The sequence below is a fragment of the Camelus ferus genome, chromosome 21, assembly GCF_009834535.1.
Source record: "Camelus ferus isolate YT-003-E chromosome 21, BCGSAC_Cfer_1.0, whole genome shotgun sequence".
Lineage (NCBI taxonomy): Eukaryota > Metazoa > Chordata > Mammalia > Artiodactyla > Camelidae > Camelus > Camelus ferus.
This window is the reverse complement of record NC_045716.1, coordinates 26,167,137-26,184,232: the sequence shown is the minus strand read 5'-3', so window position 1 is coordinate 26,184,232 and position 17,096 is coordinate 26,167,137. Positions and strand designations below refer to the sequence as shown.

Genomic DNA, 17,096 nt, shown 5'->3' with positions numbered 1-17,096 from the left:
GTGGGCCCTCGAGAAACGCTGACTAACCAGCTAACTGACTGTACCACCAAAGACAAAGCTCAGCTTTGCCACTGCATGTCTCCTGGTGAGGGTCCTCAGCAACAGTCCACTGCCCAGAAGCTGGATCAGAGAGCAACAGACAGCAAACGAACTCCTCACATCGCCTTAAGATGAGATAAGAGACACCATTAAGCAGTTAAACATAAAGAAGTGAATTTTGTGTAGTAGGTAATTCACCGGGGTAACTCACTAACACAAAAACAGCAAGCTAGTACACGTGATAGCATCTTACGAAGGACCAGGTAGGGTTCTTCTGTGAGGAAAAATCCACACTTACAACCACAGTGTTTGACTACAAAAACCTCTCTGATGATTACGTTCAGGACCAGCCGGGTGAGGAAAAATTCTCCCTGACTGATACGTCCTTGCAGCATTGCATTTATGATATGCGTCTTTTGACAAAGTAAGGCATCTGGAGTTGAGCACCAGAAGAGGAAAGAAGTCAGGTCTGAGGGATATTAAACTTGACAGAGACATTCTGTGGTCGGTGATTGGCTTGGGAAGTGGGGGTAGATGGTTGGTAATGGCAGGGATGTCTTCTTTCCTAAGATAAAGCTGGTAAAAACATTTAGCTTTGTGCTCAATAAATGATTGAACCAAAATAAACTGAGCAAGCACAGTTGGAAAATTACAGAAAGTTTATATGACAAGGAAGTGGAACGAGAAGGAATTTTATATATTGTGTGTGTGTGTGTGTGCACGCACAGAATAGAAATAACCTCGATAGGATAAGACCTGGTGTGAACCTTCTCATTAATTTTCCATATTAAGAGTCTGTGGGCCACTTTCAATAATTAATTCTTGAGGACCTTCCTGTTCCTCAAGAGGTTATGAAACAGTTGTCTGGAAAAGAATGGAATTAACACTGTATTGGGCACTCACTGTGTACCAGTCATTATGCTGTGTTCAGTATATGTTAGCATACTCCTTTGCATATAAGTTGCAATTGATTTTTGTAACAGCCATCTCACTTTATGTGCTGCTATGAAAGAAAAAAAAACAAACCACTCCCAGTTAACCACGGCACACCGTCAGTGTGAAAATACATCTTTATTTCAGAGCTATTAAAATGTGAAAAATATGCATCTTAGAATCACTGAGCTATGGTGTCTCACTTAATCCTCCCCCAAACCCTTAAATTAAGTAGTCGCATTGTTGGATGGAGAAAGTGAGGCTCAGAGAAGTCAAACAATGTGCCTGAAGTCGAATAGCAGGTGAGTGTCAGAGCTGGAGTTTGACCCAAATTAGTCCATCTCCAAATCCCGTGCTCTTTCCATAGTAAAAGCTCTTTTCATGATTGCTGCTGATTGAAATCAGTGTTGGCCCAGGACTCAGAGTGGTTAGAAAATACATAATACAAACATTGCATCCTATTAAAAGCACTTACCTTTGGACTTACCGCCCAAAAACATTTCCAAAGGGGGGAAAACTGTGAACGACAGTGACGTCAACGAGAGCATGGATTTCTAAGAGTAGAGGGACAGCCTGAGTTCCTCTGTTCCCATCTCTGTCTGGTGCTTGAACTCCGACAACACCAGCACCACCACACCCGCCCCCCCAGGAGCCCTGGGGCCCCTTGGGCAGCGTGGTGCACCTTTTGTGAGCTTTTCTTCGTCACTGGTCCTGGTTCTGTGTGTGGAGACGTGTAGAGCTGGCCTCGCTGCGCACCTTGCGGCCCTTCCCACACTTGAAAACAACTAGGTGGGTCCTTCCAAGACTCTCTTCTCTGAGTTGAACATTCTGAGTTCCTTATAGGACATGGTATGGAAACCTCTTTGTCTGGCCACTATACTGAAGTGTCTTTTAAAGAGGAGTATTCAGAACTGATCATTTTGTTCCATGTGGTGTAGAGAACCGTCACCTCCCTTGTTTCAGGTACCACACTTCTCTTGGTACAACCTGTGGGTACATCTGATACCTCCAGCACCGCATCACAGAGGGTAGACTCCTTCTCCTTCTTTCCTCTCCTCTCCTTCTCGCCTCCTCTTTTCTCCTACTCTTCTTCTTTCCTCTTCCCCTTCTCCTCCTCCTCCTCCTCCTCCTTCTTCTTCTTCTTCCTTCTCCTTCTCCTCCTTCTCCTTCTTCTCCTTCTTCTCTTCTTCTTCTTCTCCTCCTTCTCCTCCCCTCCCCCTCCTCCCCCTCCTCTCCCTCCCCTCCTCCTCCTCTTTTTTTTTTTTTAAAACACCCGCTATGTAGGCAAACTGGACTTCAAAATTCACCTTGTTAGAGTTGAAATTCTGAAGTTTTTTCACTTTGGGTTTTTGTTTTCTTTTGTTGGATTTTTTTTTTTTTTTTTTTTTTTGGCGTTTGACACTCATCTCTCTCAATTTTGTAACATCCACAAGTGAGATTTTTTTAAAAAGTGGTTTTCTATAGCTCTAACAAAATCATTGCTCTACAGTTTGAGCAGGACAGGGCCAAAGACAGAGCCCTTTGGGAGGTCATAGGAAATCTTTTAGTTGTTCAGTTCTCAGCCCACCGAACTCTTCTGTCATGCCCTGCATTCCTCTGTCTTGTCTACGACCGTACCAGGGGCTTTCCATATGCCCTCCCGTTTAACCTGGGCAAAACCTCCGTGTAGCAGACACTATTGTTCCTGGTTTATAGTTAGGCAGACTGAGCCTGAGACAGCAGCTGCCCAGGATTACCTGTTTATTAGAAGCAGAACCAGGATTTGCACCCATGTTTTCACATCCCTTCTCTGCCGTGGCTCCACCCACTGCAAATTACTTTGCTGAAATCCAGAAAATGTATTTTATCTCATTTTCCTGAACTACAGGAGAGCACTTCTGACCTCAAGGAGCCAAATGTCACTGTAGAAATGCCCTGTCTTCCTCCTTCCCCCGGAGGAGAGACAAGAGAGCGTCTCTGGCCAGAGAGTGGATCCTCAGTCCTCTCCAAGGGTAGGACTCCCGCCCTTTCCTTCCTGTTGACCTCTCTTTCCTGGATCCTCTGGGCAATGCAACAGCAGTTGATCCTGAAGGCCAGGACCTAGGCCCAGAGAAAACAGAAATTTAAAGAAGCTGGCAAAAGCTAGTTACCTAAACTCTTGGTAGCAAAGTCACACACACACACACACGCACACACACTCTCTCTCTAGAAACCAGAGTTAGCCTTTCTCTCCCTTCCTCAGCACAAGCTATGAGGACTTCATACTCAAAATAAGTTACAATTGTAATATAAACAAATGTTATAAATATAAAATATATGTAAATATAAAAATGTAAATTAAAAAAATATATAAAATACCCTCCACTACTCAAACCGTGACTGGCTTCCAGCTGGGTGGTAGGCAGGAAGGTGTGTTGGCCCCGATGGGACTCCTAAGGGGCTGTGGTCTGGGGCGCGGCGAGCCGTACTCTGAGGGGGCGCTGACTGCCACATTTCTCTTTCACTGCGGGACTGAGCTTTGGAGGATTCCTTAATCTTCCAGGAGGAGTCTTTTTAAATATTATGTAGTAACAAGAGGGGAGGGTATAGCTCAGTGGTAGAGTGCATGCCTACAATGCACGAAGTCCTGGGTTCAATCCCCAGTGCCTCCATCAAAAAATAAACAAACCCAATTACCTCCCCCCAAACAAAATTTTATTTAAAATAAAATAAATAAAATAAAAATAAATAAGAAGTAATACAAACAAGGCACCATGAGTTCACGGGGGCTTCATGGGTCTCAGACATAATTAATTACAGAAGGTTTGCAACTGAACAATGTACTAACAATATGCATAATTCAGACAGCAACGGCGGCATCTCGTTATCCTCCTTCACAGAGTCAAGGTCAGGGCACGAAGCAAAGACGGTGAAGGAGGGAAGTTTGCCTTGTGGCTTCCTAAGCCACAGTTGTATCCATTTCCTACCGAAATAGAAGCCTTTGCTCCACGAGGAAGTTCATTCAGCACCCTTCTTCCAAAGCAAAGTCACAGAAGATAAATGAACTCACCAACACGACTGACTGAGGCAAACCCCAGCACGCTAATTCAGTCTTTGTGGAATGCCAACATAGTACAACGAAGAATTAGGGAATTCACTGAAACTTTTATCTTTTTTTTCTAAAAAGGAACTGCTCCACTCAAAATTAATTGCTAAGGGAAATGGTCCAACATTATTTCCCGTAGACCTGCCTTGGGAATTGAAGGACTGTGGGTAGTGGGAGCCACAGACATGGAAGCCGCGTCCTAGGGCACCGCCAACACAGTGCGCAGGTTCCAGCAGTTCCCGAGTGGCCTTCTCTCACAGCCTCTCCATGTGAAACAATGGAAACCTATTTCCATGCTTATCTGTGTTTCCCGGGAGCCCTTAATGCCATGGTGGAGATTAAAGGGCTTGGTCCTTCTTATTCCCTCTTATGATTATTCATAATTTTCTAAAATCATCTTACTGAGCAATGCCGCCTAAAGATGAATTTTCTGTCGAATTGTCTACTTGTTCACTTGTTCATTCATTCATTCATTCAACAAATATTTATCGAGCACCTCCTGGACACTGTGTTCTCTGCTGCTGACAAACAAGCATGAAAAATGAATAAGGTTCAGTCACCGTCCTCAAGGAGCTCATAATTTAGTAGAGGAGTAAGACGTGTACACAGATAACGATAATACAAAGAACCATTAAATAACTGCTTTAAAAAGATTCGGACCAAATCCTGTGGGAGGTTCACATCTAGTCAAAGAGAGCAAAGAAAGCATCATGTGGATGGTATCATTTGACTCCAGGGATTGAACAGGATAAGGCATCTCACAGATGTAATTGGAGGACGCATCAATTCAGACCCAGGAAACAGCATAACTGAAAGCAAGGCGTGTGCTGAGAAGAGCAAATAAACCAGTTTGGCCAAAGCATAGGAAGAATGTAGGAAGTATGGGGAGAAGAGCAGCTTGGGACACCTGGTGGGGGACCCAAAAAACTGAGAGAATTACAATTAATTTCTTGGGCAATGGGGAGCCAGTGAAAGTTCCTGAGCAGAAGAGTGACCTAAACAGACCTTTACTTTTGGAAGATTTATCAGTGGTATGCGGGGTGGAAGGATCAGACGAGGGCTGGAAGAGCAGTTCGAGAGCCACTCAAACACTTCTGGTGAGAAGTGGTGAGGACTTGAGTTAGGGGGACGGCGGTGGCAATGCAAAGGAGGGGCTGACTTGATAGGATTTGGCAACAGATTAAACGGGGGTGGGGAGAGATTCACCCAGGACAGGTAACTGGCAAAATGATGCTCTTAAGAGAAACTGGGTGCATCCACCTGTGTACTTACATTTCTGTGTTTGGGCGAGGGGATGGCAGGATTAAGAGTAATCCTTTTAAAAGACAAATCAGATCCCATTGTGCCACTGCTTAATAATATCCAAATGGCCTTCCACTACATTTAGAATAAAATCCAGACTCCTCACCATGGCCTAGCATAAGCTCTCCACGACCTGACCCCTGATTCACTCTAACCTCATCTCTTAGCACTCTCCAGGGTCTCAGCTTGAGCCATACTGGCCTTCGTTCAGTCCCTCGAACGCCCCAACTTTATTCCTGCCTCAGGGCCCTTGGATCTGCTGTACCTTCTGCCCAGAACACTCTGCCCCTAAATATCTGGCTCTTCTTGTCAGTCAGGTCTCATCTTCAATGTCGTCTCCTCAGAGAGGCCTTCCCTAACCAATCAGCTACCGCGCCCTTCGCCTGCAGCTGCTCTTTAGCCCCTCGTCCTGCTTTCTATTCTTCATGGCACTTAACCATCGTCTGAAATGATCTTATTTATTTGCTTACTTTGTATCCGTGTCCCTCTAACAAAAGTAAGCTCCAAGACTGTGTCTAGTTCATAACGGTGTTCCAATTATTGGAACCAAGCCCAGCACACAGGAGTTTATGAATGAATGCATGAATGAATGGGTGAATGGATTCTCTTTGGAGAATGTTGGCTTTTTATGCAGGTGTCACATTCAGGTAGAGGTGGGCGACAAACACTTAGAGATGTGGGACTGGAGCTGAGAGAGGGCCAGGTTTGACGTCTGCCTTACAGCTCCTGGGTCTTTTTGAGCAAAGGCCTCGCTTTAATGTTTCTGCCTCCATCACGGATACTAACGGATCTCCAACGTAACCTACAGTGTACAAGTGTCTTTCGTCCTCCAGAGATTGTCTACTTGGTAGACTTGAGCAAAAATGCTACTTTGAGATAGTTTTGGAATTCCTGTTTTAGAATTACCCACAGAGTCTGCAGCACCTTCATAATAGTGCAAAATATTAATAACTTGCCTTCACTAGGCACTTGTGCAGGTACTGTCCTCAGTGTTTCACACATTATCTCATTTAATCCACCTCCAAACCGTATAAAGTAGGTAAAAAGATTCCCCAGTTTTGCAGTTGAGGAAACTGCGACTCCAAAACATTAAATCCCTTGAACAACGTTCGGTCTGAAGTTCAAATTCAGTCTGAGAGATCCTGAAACCTGCACGCTTAACCACTCGGCAGCCTGCTCTGTGGTGAGGCGCGTGGACCTGGACTTTGTGGGCGGGTGGGGAGGAGGTGGGAACCCTCCTCTTCCTCTGACGTGAATGCGCTCTTTGGGAACAGCCAGGAGGAGTAGAACAGAGTCCCGGCTGTGCCACTCAGTAGGCGTGGGGTCTCTCACCAGTGTCTCTGTCGTGACAATGAAACGCTGCTGAGAAAGCAGTTCTCACAGAATGCGTTCTGCCAAGTGCAGTCCGCAAAACACCTGGTGCACAGTGGGACTTAGCTGTTCCTGCCTTTCATTTTCTCACGAGAGACACAACTAACTCTTGATTCTTTCAGTGTCTGATGGTCTAGTTGGTGGAGCATTGGGTCCCCTGCTTTTCCCTGTCTGTCTGCTGTCAGACCTAGGAGGACTGTATATAATTTGTGAGCAATTCCACAAGGAGTTAGGCAAGAGGAAGGATTGGAGGTTGTACTGTCCGTACAGGGAACTGGAGAAATGAAGTCTGAAGTGATCGACGTAAGTTACCACGTCATCATTGTTTGCAGTCTGTGACTGTGGGCAAGCAGGCGGATCTCCAGTTCCTCATCTGCAAAGTGAGATATCACTTGTCTTCTGCATCATGGGGTGGTTGTGAGGAGCAGATTATGGCCATGAAAGAGCTTTGGAGAGAGAGCATGAAGTCATGTGCAATTGTAAGGTGCCAGTGTTGCTGTCCTTCCGGAATGAGAGTCCGTCCTTCTTTGTAGAAGGTCTAAGACAGTCATCGTGCTCTGTTTGTAAGTTGCCTAAATTAAACCCGTGCCTTCCTTTATTCTATTGAAACAGTTCTCAAACCACTCCCTCATTCTTTTTTTATCTTTATACTTTTTTATTCTTAGTTTTTACTGAAGTGTAGTTGATTTACAATGTTAGTTTCATGCATACAGCAAAGCGATTCAATTATACACATACATACATATATACATGTATCTTTTTGCAGATTATTTTCCATTACAGCTCATTACAAGAAAGTGAACATAGTTCCCTGTGCTATACAGCAGGTCCTTGTTGGTTATCTATTTTATACATAATAATGTGTGTCTATTAATCCCAAACTCCTAATCTATCTCACCCCCGCTTCCCCCCCCCCCCAGTAACCATAGTGTGTTTCCTATGTCCACGAGTCTATTTCTGGTTTGTAAATAGAATTTGTATGTTTTTCTTTTATCTTTATACTTAAGGTTCTGGCTTAAATAAAGTTGACCCCTTCCCTACCTAATATGGTAGCCAGTATCCACATGTGGCCATTTACATTTAATTTAATAAAACTGAATTCAGTTCTTCAGTCACACACTAGCCTCATTTCAAGAACTCAACAGCCACGTGTAGCGAAGGGCCACCAAATCTTGCAGTGCAGAGAGGACGTGTCCATCTTTGCAGAAGTTCTGTTGGACAGCACTGTTGTTGATTTTCTTGATTTCCATTTCCCCATCCTTTCTCATGGCGCGATAGCCTTGATAAAACCAAGCTAGTTGTTCTCCAGATGAGGAAATTGAGACCCAACGTACCTGTACAGACCCAACAGCTATAATGACAGAATATCAAGAATCAAAAGAATGTTAGCCACCATCTCCTCCAACTTCCTAATGTTACGCAATGGAAAATTGAAGCCCGAGGAAGTACAATCAGTCCCTTGCTCGAGCTCTGCAGCCCTTCCGTGGGGCGCCACTGCTCTGCTCACAGTGTCCCTGTGGCCACCTGAGTGAAGAGTAGGCTTGTGTTCCTCTTGCAGGGCTGCTAATACCATGCGTCTCAGAAGGAAATACGCCCGAGACGGAATTCACCCGCCGCTTGGTGGTGTCCCTCAGCATCCTTCTCCCGCCTGGCCAGTGCTGCCGGCGGGCTCTCGCTCCGTCCCAGCGGAGGCACGCTGGAAGCTGGGCCGCTCTCCGGTCCACAGCTGCCTTCGCTAAGTGCCCAGGGCCCTAGAAGGCCGGCTGCCTTGAGAACAGAGTATTCGTATTTGGTGATTGAGAATTTGAATAAATTCCCCAGATCAGTTTAAATTCCCTGAGATTGGCCTCACTTCCTCTTTACACACATTTAAATCATGAAATATTGGATCTTTAAGCAAACTGCTCGGGAATGTAGAGTGGGGATTGTGGTTCCCCAGGGTTATATGCAATGTGGATTAAAGTGCTAAACAGCCTGTGGTGTGCAGTAGGTGCCCAGGAGAAGGTGAACGCCCTTCCCTCTGGCTCTGCCCGCGTCCACCCCGACCCTCTTACCAGCTGCCGGCCCTTCCCTTGATCACGGCATAAAACACTTGCAATCCCCGAGGTTTTGTTTTTTGCTTTTTGTTTTTTTAAACTCTTATCCCTTTTTAAAAACTGAAGTGTAGTTGCTTTACGACGTTGTGTTCATTCCTGATGTGTTCTCATCTCTTTGATTAACCTTCACTGACAGCCTACAAGTCTGGGTCCAGGGTAGGAACAATTTAACTGTAAAGGTGTGAGAGAAGAGTGTACTTTGCAAACTTATCAAGACAAAGGATCTAGTTGGTATAAAAGCGTTTCTAGAGACAACAGGGCACATTTGAAGTAGGAAGTGTGCCAGAAAATCCGTGCTGTGTGTGTGGAGTGTAAGCGTGTGGACTAAGCACCTGTGGGGGTCGTTCGTCAGGTGAAATGGCCTTTGGGGCCTTATTGGGAAAGGGGTTAGCTGGGTACCTGAGAACAAAATATACCTGCAGGCAGAGGCGGGTCCAGGTTTGGGGGAGCCTGAAGCGTATTCAGTTTGGAGGACACTCCTGAAGAAAAGGATATTCACAATGACTTCGGTGCAGGACCTTGGAGGAGGGCCCGTGAACGAGAGGTTAGAGCGTCATTGTCTTTTTTCTTTATAGGTTTAGGCCCAACGTGAGGGTTTCCTTCTGTGTCCGATACCCCACTGGGGAGGGAAGGCGCAGCAGGGACGCTAAGTGGAAGCTGATCATAGAAGGATTCTGGGTGTGTGACGTTATTGCATCAGGCATGTTTTATTCACTGATAGTGTATGGAAGCTAGGGAAAAAGTTGAATTGGGCCTTGTGGGAAATAGAGTCTGAGTGGTTCAGAGAGGGACGAGAACCTTTCCCAACATGGGGAGGGAGTCGCGCTCCGATGCTCACATTGTCTCTGCAGTCGTATTTGACTTCATGAAGTAATGCTGTATCCTTTTCTTCCTCTCTTGTTTTCTACGAAAAGCACCCCCTTCCCAATCCTCTCTCCACACACGCGCAAACACACGCATCTCCAACAGGCGGCTCTTACAAGCCCTTGGCTTTGATGATGATTTCTTGTAAGAGTGAATTCACGGACTGCACAGAAGCCAGGAAACCAGGATTTTAGAACTCTCCTTAACATGAGACCCTGATAACAGCAGGATCATCAGGAAGTTGAGGAAGAGAATTCTCCTCTGACCTGCGTTTCACCATCATAGATAACTCATTTCCAAAATATTCTAACTGAGTGGACATCTCACACACACTAGGTATATGCCTAAGGGAAATCTAGAAAACAAAATGAAACCCCTTCATTTATTTTTGAGTCCAGTAAATGCAAGGAAAAAATATTTTATTTTAAAAACCAGCTATGTTCAACAATTAGTGGTACAAAAATTGATATACTTTTTAAAGCATCAAACTTGGCTTGTAACTGACACCCCCGGGGGAATAATGCCTAACTTTGTTGAAGGAAAACATGTGAGGAAATAATGAGACTATAAGAAGTGAAAGCAAGTAGTGTTCCTGCATAACGAAGCCTAAATCCGTCCTTGTCCTGGGACCCCCACCCCCACCCCCACCCCAATCACAGAAACCAATGTCTCCTTCCTTCTAATGCAGAGGGCCCCTTATCTGGTGACCCAGCAGGTCTGACTGCTCGGCTGCTGGCTATCTATTTCAAATTTTCTGTTTCATCTCAGCTCTAATAATCACACTTTCAAACTGCACGCATACTGCTCTGTAACTCACCTGCACACAGACACTAGCAGAGCGCACCCACTCTCCTCCACAGAGCTGGCGGTCCCCTTTTGGAAGGCCTTGTATATCAAGCTTTAGGTGTGTGAACAGTCCCCCTGACCTCTGTAGCCAGTGTCTTATCTTTTTAGACATCGAAGCCCATCGCAAGAAGGTTCTAGTTCTGTTACTTCTCCCAGTGAGGATCTGTTTAAGGATGTAAGTGCTTTAGGGCAAAACTGTGGTCAAATTATCTCGTAAAAGTTATGTTGCACAGCCTGTCGAGGCTTTAAAGCCCAACAGAGCAAATTCTTGGTAACAGATACCTTGTTCCCTGATACAACCTAGAAACCTGGACTTTGTGGAATCACAAAATTCCATTTGGTCCAACATCTCACTGAATGCTTAAATCCCTTCTCTCAGTAAATGTCATACCTGGGCAATGCTCAACCAGACAGGTTGCCAGGAAAAAAAGGCAAAAATCAACCAGTTTCTTTGTTATTTCACTTGGATCCAAACAGAACAAAAATTAGTACTTTGTGATTTCTATACACCTGTCTGAGGGGAACCTTTCACTTTTTTTTCAACTAGAGGAAGGGCTCAGATGAAACAAGAGGGCAACTTCAAGAGGACTCTTAGCAACTTCTCTTACCTGCTTCCTTCTTTCCCACGGGTCTTCCTAAAAGACATAGGTAGTGAAATAGTCAGACTGGAGGACATCTTCTATCCAGGCCCAGAGCAGAGGTTTTGCAAGAGAAGGGGGCTTTCCTTACGTGTGTGTCATTGTATCCATGCTTACCTCTCCCCACGGCTTGTTTGCACGTCGGGCCTGTTTCTCCCATCATTCTCATTCATTCATTCATTTATGCAGTCATTCCCTGAGGACCTACCTCTGTCCCAGGTGCTAGGGACCCCTAGGAATCGTAAGATAAATGCCTTCCCTTCAGGGAACATACTGTGTTGTGTAAGGATGAAGAAACAGTCCAACGTAAGGCTGCAAAAATTATACACAGGAACCTGGAGGAGGGAAGGTGGGCACCAAAGAGCCGGGGGAGGCAGGGGAAGGAGGGGACGCTTAGACCGAGCTTCACAGCTGGGGGAGGGCTCTGGGGAGCAAAGGGGGAGGGACGCAATGGGAGAAGGACACCCAGTAAGAGGGAACAGAACGTGCAAGGGCATAGAGCCATTCAAGAACCAAGCCTTCTTAGTAAATAGTTATTTTCTTGAAAAGGATTCTTTTTTGGCGAGAGTAGAAGGAAATGAGCAAGGGGCCAGGAGAGGAAGGATCTGTCCCACTTCACCCTGTGAGATCATTCTGACAGAACTTGGGAAGAGGGCAGGACCAGAGTCAGATATTAAACAGCGCTGTCACAGTGAAACAGGAGAGGGGTGGGCAGAGTCGCTGGCAGTGAGAATGAGGAGGAAGGGGTGTGTTTGAAACCTTTTGGAGGTAGACTTTGAAAGACCACGTGGTTGTGAGACAGCAGAGTCTGGCCTCCGGTCTAGGCACCTGGGTGTTAAAGGTGCCATTTTCTGAATGAAAAACAGAATAGGGGTTAAAAAAGGAGGATCAGCCACAGGAGAAGATTGGTTCTGTTTACACTGAATCTGAAGACTCTGTGCGACATTCTGATGTCCTACTGGAGCTTGTGGTTGGAAAACTCCTGGCTAGCGCTCAGTTAGTGTCAACAGATAAATGTTCATTACGGACTTTCTGTACATCGACTATTGTGTTCAACAGGATGTCTGGGCTAGAGACACTGGTTTGAGAACCACCTGTTTGCAAGTGGCACTTGAAACTAGGGGAAATCACCCTGGAAGAGCACGCTGAGTGAAAAGAGAAGTTTTAGAATGGAAGTCTGGGGACCCCTGATGCTTCGTGACAAGTAGAGGAGAGCTGGGAAAGAGCGGGAGGTGAGAGAAGAATGAGAGAGGTGGCATCCCACAGTGCGAATCCTGCAAGTCAGGCGGGGTGGAGGCTGGAAAGTGCCTTTCCCAGTTGACCACTGGAAGCCATCTGTGGCCTGAATGAAAGCAATTTCTACAAAGTGGGGCAGGTGGGAGCTTTGCATTATCACCTTCTTGGGGGCAGGGATCATGTTTGCAAATTCTTGTGTGTTTATGCTCGGCCTTTTGCTCCTCTTCCTCATCCTGTCCCTTTGGACCACCCCTCCCCCCACCCCCAAAGCAACACTTTTGACTGATTGCTGTCCTGAATCCCGGACACATTTACAACCATCAGTGGACACTGCGAGCAAAACAAAACTCATTCACTTTCATCTGAAAAGCCTGACTCTCTTCCTGTACTCCCTTTCCTGGTTAAATAGTCCCGCTTCTCATCCGGCCCCCTAAGCGAGAAACTTTGAACTCCTCGCATTCTTTTCCTTTCCTTCTGCATCCAGTCAGGGGGACCTATGGACTCCACCTAGAAATGTCTCCAAACGCAGCGCTTTCTTTCTCCATCTAGCACTGTTCACGTACTTCTTGTAGGACTTATTTCATCATATTTGTGTGTGTGTTCATGTTTCCTCCTCTACACCTTGAGATCCTTGAGAATAAGGTGGTTCCTTTATTTAATCTGTAACCCTGCCCCAAGTATAGTGCCTGGCACCTGGTAGATGCTCAACGCATGTTTGTTGAACGAATGAATGGTAAAACCTTTTCATCACTGACATTTGCTTTACTGTCCAGAAGCTTATGGACCCCTCCCTCTCCCTCTGGTCCACCTTGCTGCTCTCTGACCTGCCTGCCAGCCTCCTCCTTCGCTGTGGCTCCAGTTGGATGGCACGTGGCCTTTGCCCGATGAAGATCAGAGGCTTTAAACCAAGCAGCTGTGAATTTGCTCCTCTTCACCCTCCAAGAGAGGAAAACACGTCACAGATGAGAAGAGCGATAGAGAATCTAGTTTTCAGGGGTGCAGAGGTGAGGGTAGTTGCTCCTTCACTGAAGTTTGTGGCTCAGAATAGAAACCCAACAAATGCCAGTTGGACAAGTTAATAAATGAATGAGCAGAAGCTTGAATGCAGAGGAATGTGAATCAGACCCCCAACCGCAGAGAAGAACCACTTCCGTCCCCCCAGGGAGGACGGGCGCTGGGGCCTTTTTAGGATGACCCGTCGTGAAGTGGGGCCTCGTGGTGAGGCCCTTACTAGGGAGACTCTAGTCCGCCCGCCCCGACGTGTGTGACCATGTTCTTCTAACAGAAGTAAGAGTGGGTGGTATTTTCAGGGACGGGCATACTCCTTACACGGGAACGGATGGGTGCACATCATCCTGAAGAAATCAGCCCCCTTTGGGGCTTATCCTGGCCAAGTGGGGTGACAGAAGGGACAGGACACGGACTCGCTGACACCTCTGCCTCAGGCGACTTGCCGGTACCGCTGTGGCTTGCAGGAGCCAGTCTTGGGTTGTTCAGAGTCCCATGTTCACCGGGCCTTTTCTCCCATGCCTTTAAATGGGAGGTCTTGTTTTTTGGCAACTTCATTGATATTTTTTTCCCTCTGTAGCAGCAAATGTAGAACATTTTTGTTTTTCCCTTGCCTCAGACGAGGAACACTGGTATGTTTTCTCAGGCAAGTACCCCAACATGCCGTCTTCAGAGGGCGTGCAGTTCTTTGGCCTTGGGCACATCACGCAGACTTTCTGGGCCACAATTTTCTTATCTGTCAAATTGAAGGGGTTGGTTGGCTCCCCAAATTCTCCCTCAGACCTGCTAGGCTGTGATTTGGGGATTCACAATATTTTCCTCAGCACCCTGGCCACAGAGGCCCTTGGCCCTCGGTCTGGCCGGCCCTAGATAACACAGGAAGCTGAGTTATCACAGCTCTGTTCAGGAAGCAAAAATGATACAGTGAACCTCTGTGTTCACCCAAAAGGCAGAATGAGAACCATGATTCCTCTTATAAAAAGTTTCTTCATTTTGCCAAAATATTCATTTACTCATTAATACAGTTCTTTATTTTTAGTCCTCTTAAATTCATCACCTGTTATGTTTTAAGGGCTGTGCCAATTCCTGCTCCCTCTCCGGATTCTTTAAAACTGTGTTCTAATATGTCAAACTGGGGTTCCCTGTGACCAAGGGCCGTTCCCTGAGTCCCTCACTTGCCAGGGCTGCCGATGCTCTTCAGATGGTAAGGAACCAATCCTATGACCAGCAGAAAATAAGGCAGGACTCAGCTGCCATAGGGCTTCATCCATATAAACCCATCTCCAGCAGAGTAAGAGACGGAGGCCAGGAATGTCTTATGTGTGTCACCTGCCGCTTAGGCGTAAAGCTCTCGAGCCATCCTGCCAGATGAGGTGCCAGGAGCAATCTAGGGGCAAAGACCAACTCATGGATGGTCACAGGGAAACTGCCTGAGTGCCCCACCCCCCCCCAGCTGTGCACTGCGGAGCCCACCCAGGTGTCCCCGAGGACGCAGTGGGTCACAAGCATTCCTAGGCAGGGCCCCGCACAATTGGAGACAATTCATCAGGGGGCAGGCGTCACCGTTACATGACCTTGGCCGCATGTAGTCGGTGTGGCACCCTGTTCCTTTTTGGTCCGTATCACTCTGACGTGACTGCTCTTTTTATTCCCATTTTCCACAGGAGGAAAGCGAGCGCACCCAGTCTGAGGCCTGAGCTTTCTGATCTCAGATCCATTGTTCCTTCCCTCCTTCTCTTTGTGCTTTCTGACCAGGCATCCCTGAGGCTCCACCCTGCAGTTGAGGGACCACCTGGACCCTGCCCCTAGGCAGTGTATTTCAGACAGAGGCAAAGGTGATTAAGCGTTTTTCAGTCTCCAAAGAGTTAGCTGCAGACAGAGCCCCTCTTTTCCATCGAAGCCAAGCCCCTGGGTTGAGAGAGGCTCAGCGATCCGGGTGTTCGGGCAGGTCTGCCAGCAGCCCTTCCGCAGGGTGGTGTTTAGCTAGGTCCTTGGGTCCTTCTTCAACAGGTGAGAAAGCATCCTGTCCCCACTCCTGTAGTGTTTTCCTCCACGGAGAGACCTTGGAGTGATGAGGGAATCGGATAGGACTGCCTTCGCCATAGGATGTGGCTGTGGGCAGCCCTTCAGACAGAGGAGCCAAAGAACAGCCCAGACTACCTAGGGTTACCTCCTGAGGACGTGCCACCTGCGACTTGCACCCGAGGGGAGGGAAGGTGCACTTCCCAGACCTCCGCTTGTCTGAAAAAGTGTAGAAGCTTCTAGGTTTAAAAAAATTTTTTTTTTATTATTTTTTATATAAACATTTCTTTATTGAGTTATAGTCATTTTACAATGTTGTGTCAAATTCCAGTGTAGAGCACAATTTTTCAGTTATACATGAACATACATACATTCATTGTCACATTCTCTTTCACTGTGAGCCACCGCAAGATCCTGTATATATTTCCCTGTGCTACACAGTACAATCTTGTTTATCTGTTCTACAGTTTGAAATCCCAGTCCCTTCCCACCCCCCGTCCCCTTGGCAACCACAAGTTTGTATTCTATGTCTATGAGTCTGTTTCTGTTTTGTATTTTGTAGAAGCTTCTAGGTTTTGTCCCAAACTCCTGCACTGGAACCCAGTACTCTGGTCATTTGTTCCACGTACATTTGTTGAACACCTACTGTATGCTAGATCCTGTTCTGGGTCCTGGAGATGAAACACCATACAAAGCAATTCTGTCCTCCAGGAGTCTACATTCTAGCAGGGTGTAGCCTGGAGGCCAGGTTTGCAACAGGCTTTCTGCTGCAAAGTCCCCTCGGAGTCAGGTGACCAGTGTGTTTCTATTCTAGCCTTTTCCGGCGTCAGCGGAAATCACTTCCAGGTCAGGCTGCAGGAAATTCTTGATCTGAGCTGACCGTAGTGGACCAACTGGTGTTGCACTGGTCCCCGTAACACTTCTCTAGAAGAAAAGGTGCATGGGCTGAAGGTTTTAATTCTTCCTCACATTTAAGAACAGAGGTTTGGGCTTTATTTTTAATTTTTCTCTCCCCTGATAGAGCAGTCCAGCAAAGAGTGTGTGTGTGTGTGTGCATGCCCAGCACTTGTGGACTCTAATTAGACTCTGAAGATAAAAGAGAACCAGGGTCCCTAGAACTTTTTCTCAGAAGGAAAAAATAACAAAGCCCAAGAGTGAGGGCCCAGAGAAGAGAGCAGAAGTCCGGATTTCCCACAAGCTGGAAGTTAGTTTCATTGTTGTGAAAAGAGTTAAAATGTGTAATTCTGATGGGGCAGTATTTGCTAAAGCGTAGGAGCCCTAAGGCAGGCCGTCTAAGGGTGTCGCGTGCGGGCGTCTGCGCTGGCCCGGGGCGTCCTGTTCTCCCTGCCGTGGAGCCCGCGGCAGGCGCGTGGCCAGCGCTTCACAGCTGACTGGCATCGCTGACTAGGAGTAAGGCTGAGAGTCTCACCCCCTAGGACAGGAACACCGATTCCCAGAGCCAGAGGGGGCCTTGGGGATGCCTTCTCTTGTTCCTTCAGTTACAAATGGGAAGGGGAACAAAAGGCAACTCAGTGTAACAGTGATGAAGAGGGAAGGCCCTGGAGTGGGGCATGGGTCCCATTCCTGACCCTGTCATGTACCAGCAGTGACAGCTTTTTGTTCTTGTTTTTGAAAAATATTGATTTTGGTCTGTTTCCTCATCTCTAAAATGAGGAG

General features: G+C 46.7%; 1 protein-coding gene and 1 non-coding gene across 7 annotated transcripts in view; both read left to right on the top strand.

Annotated features, from left to right (window-relative positions):
- The window catches only part of BCL9 (BCL9 transcription coactivator), a 78,887-nt gene that overhangs the window by 13,260 nt on the left and 48,531 nt on the right, over positions 1–17,096 (top strand). The gene's annotated exons all lie outside the window — the stretch shown is intronic.
- TRNAC-ACA lies at positions 3,531–3,602 on the top strand. Its single transcript has one exon. It is a non-coding gene; the product is annotated as a tRNA-Cys (tRNA).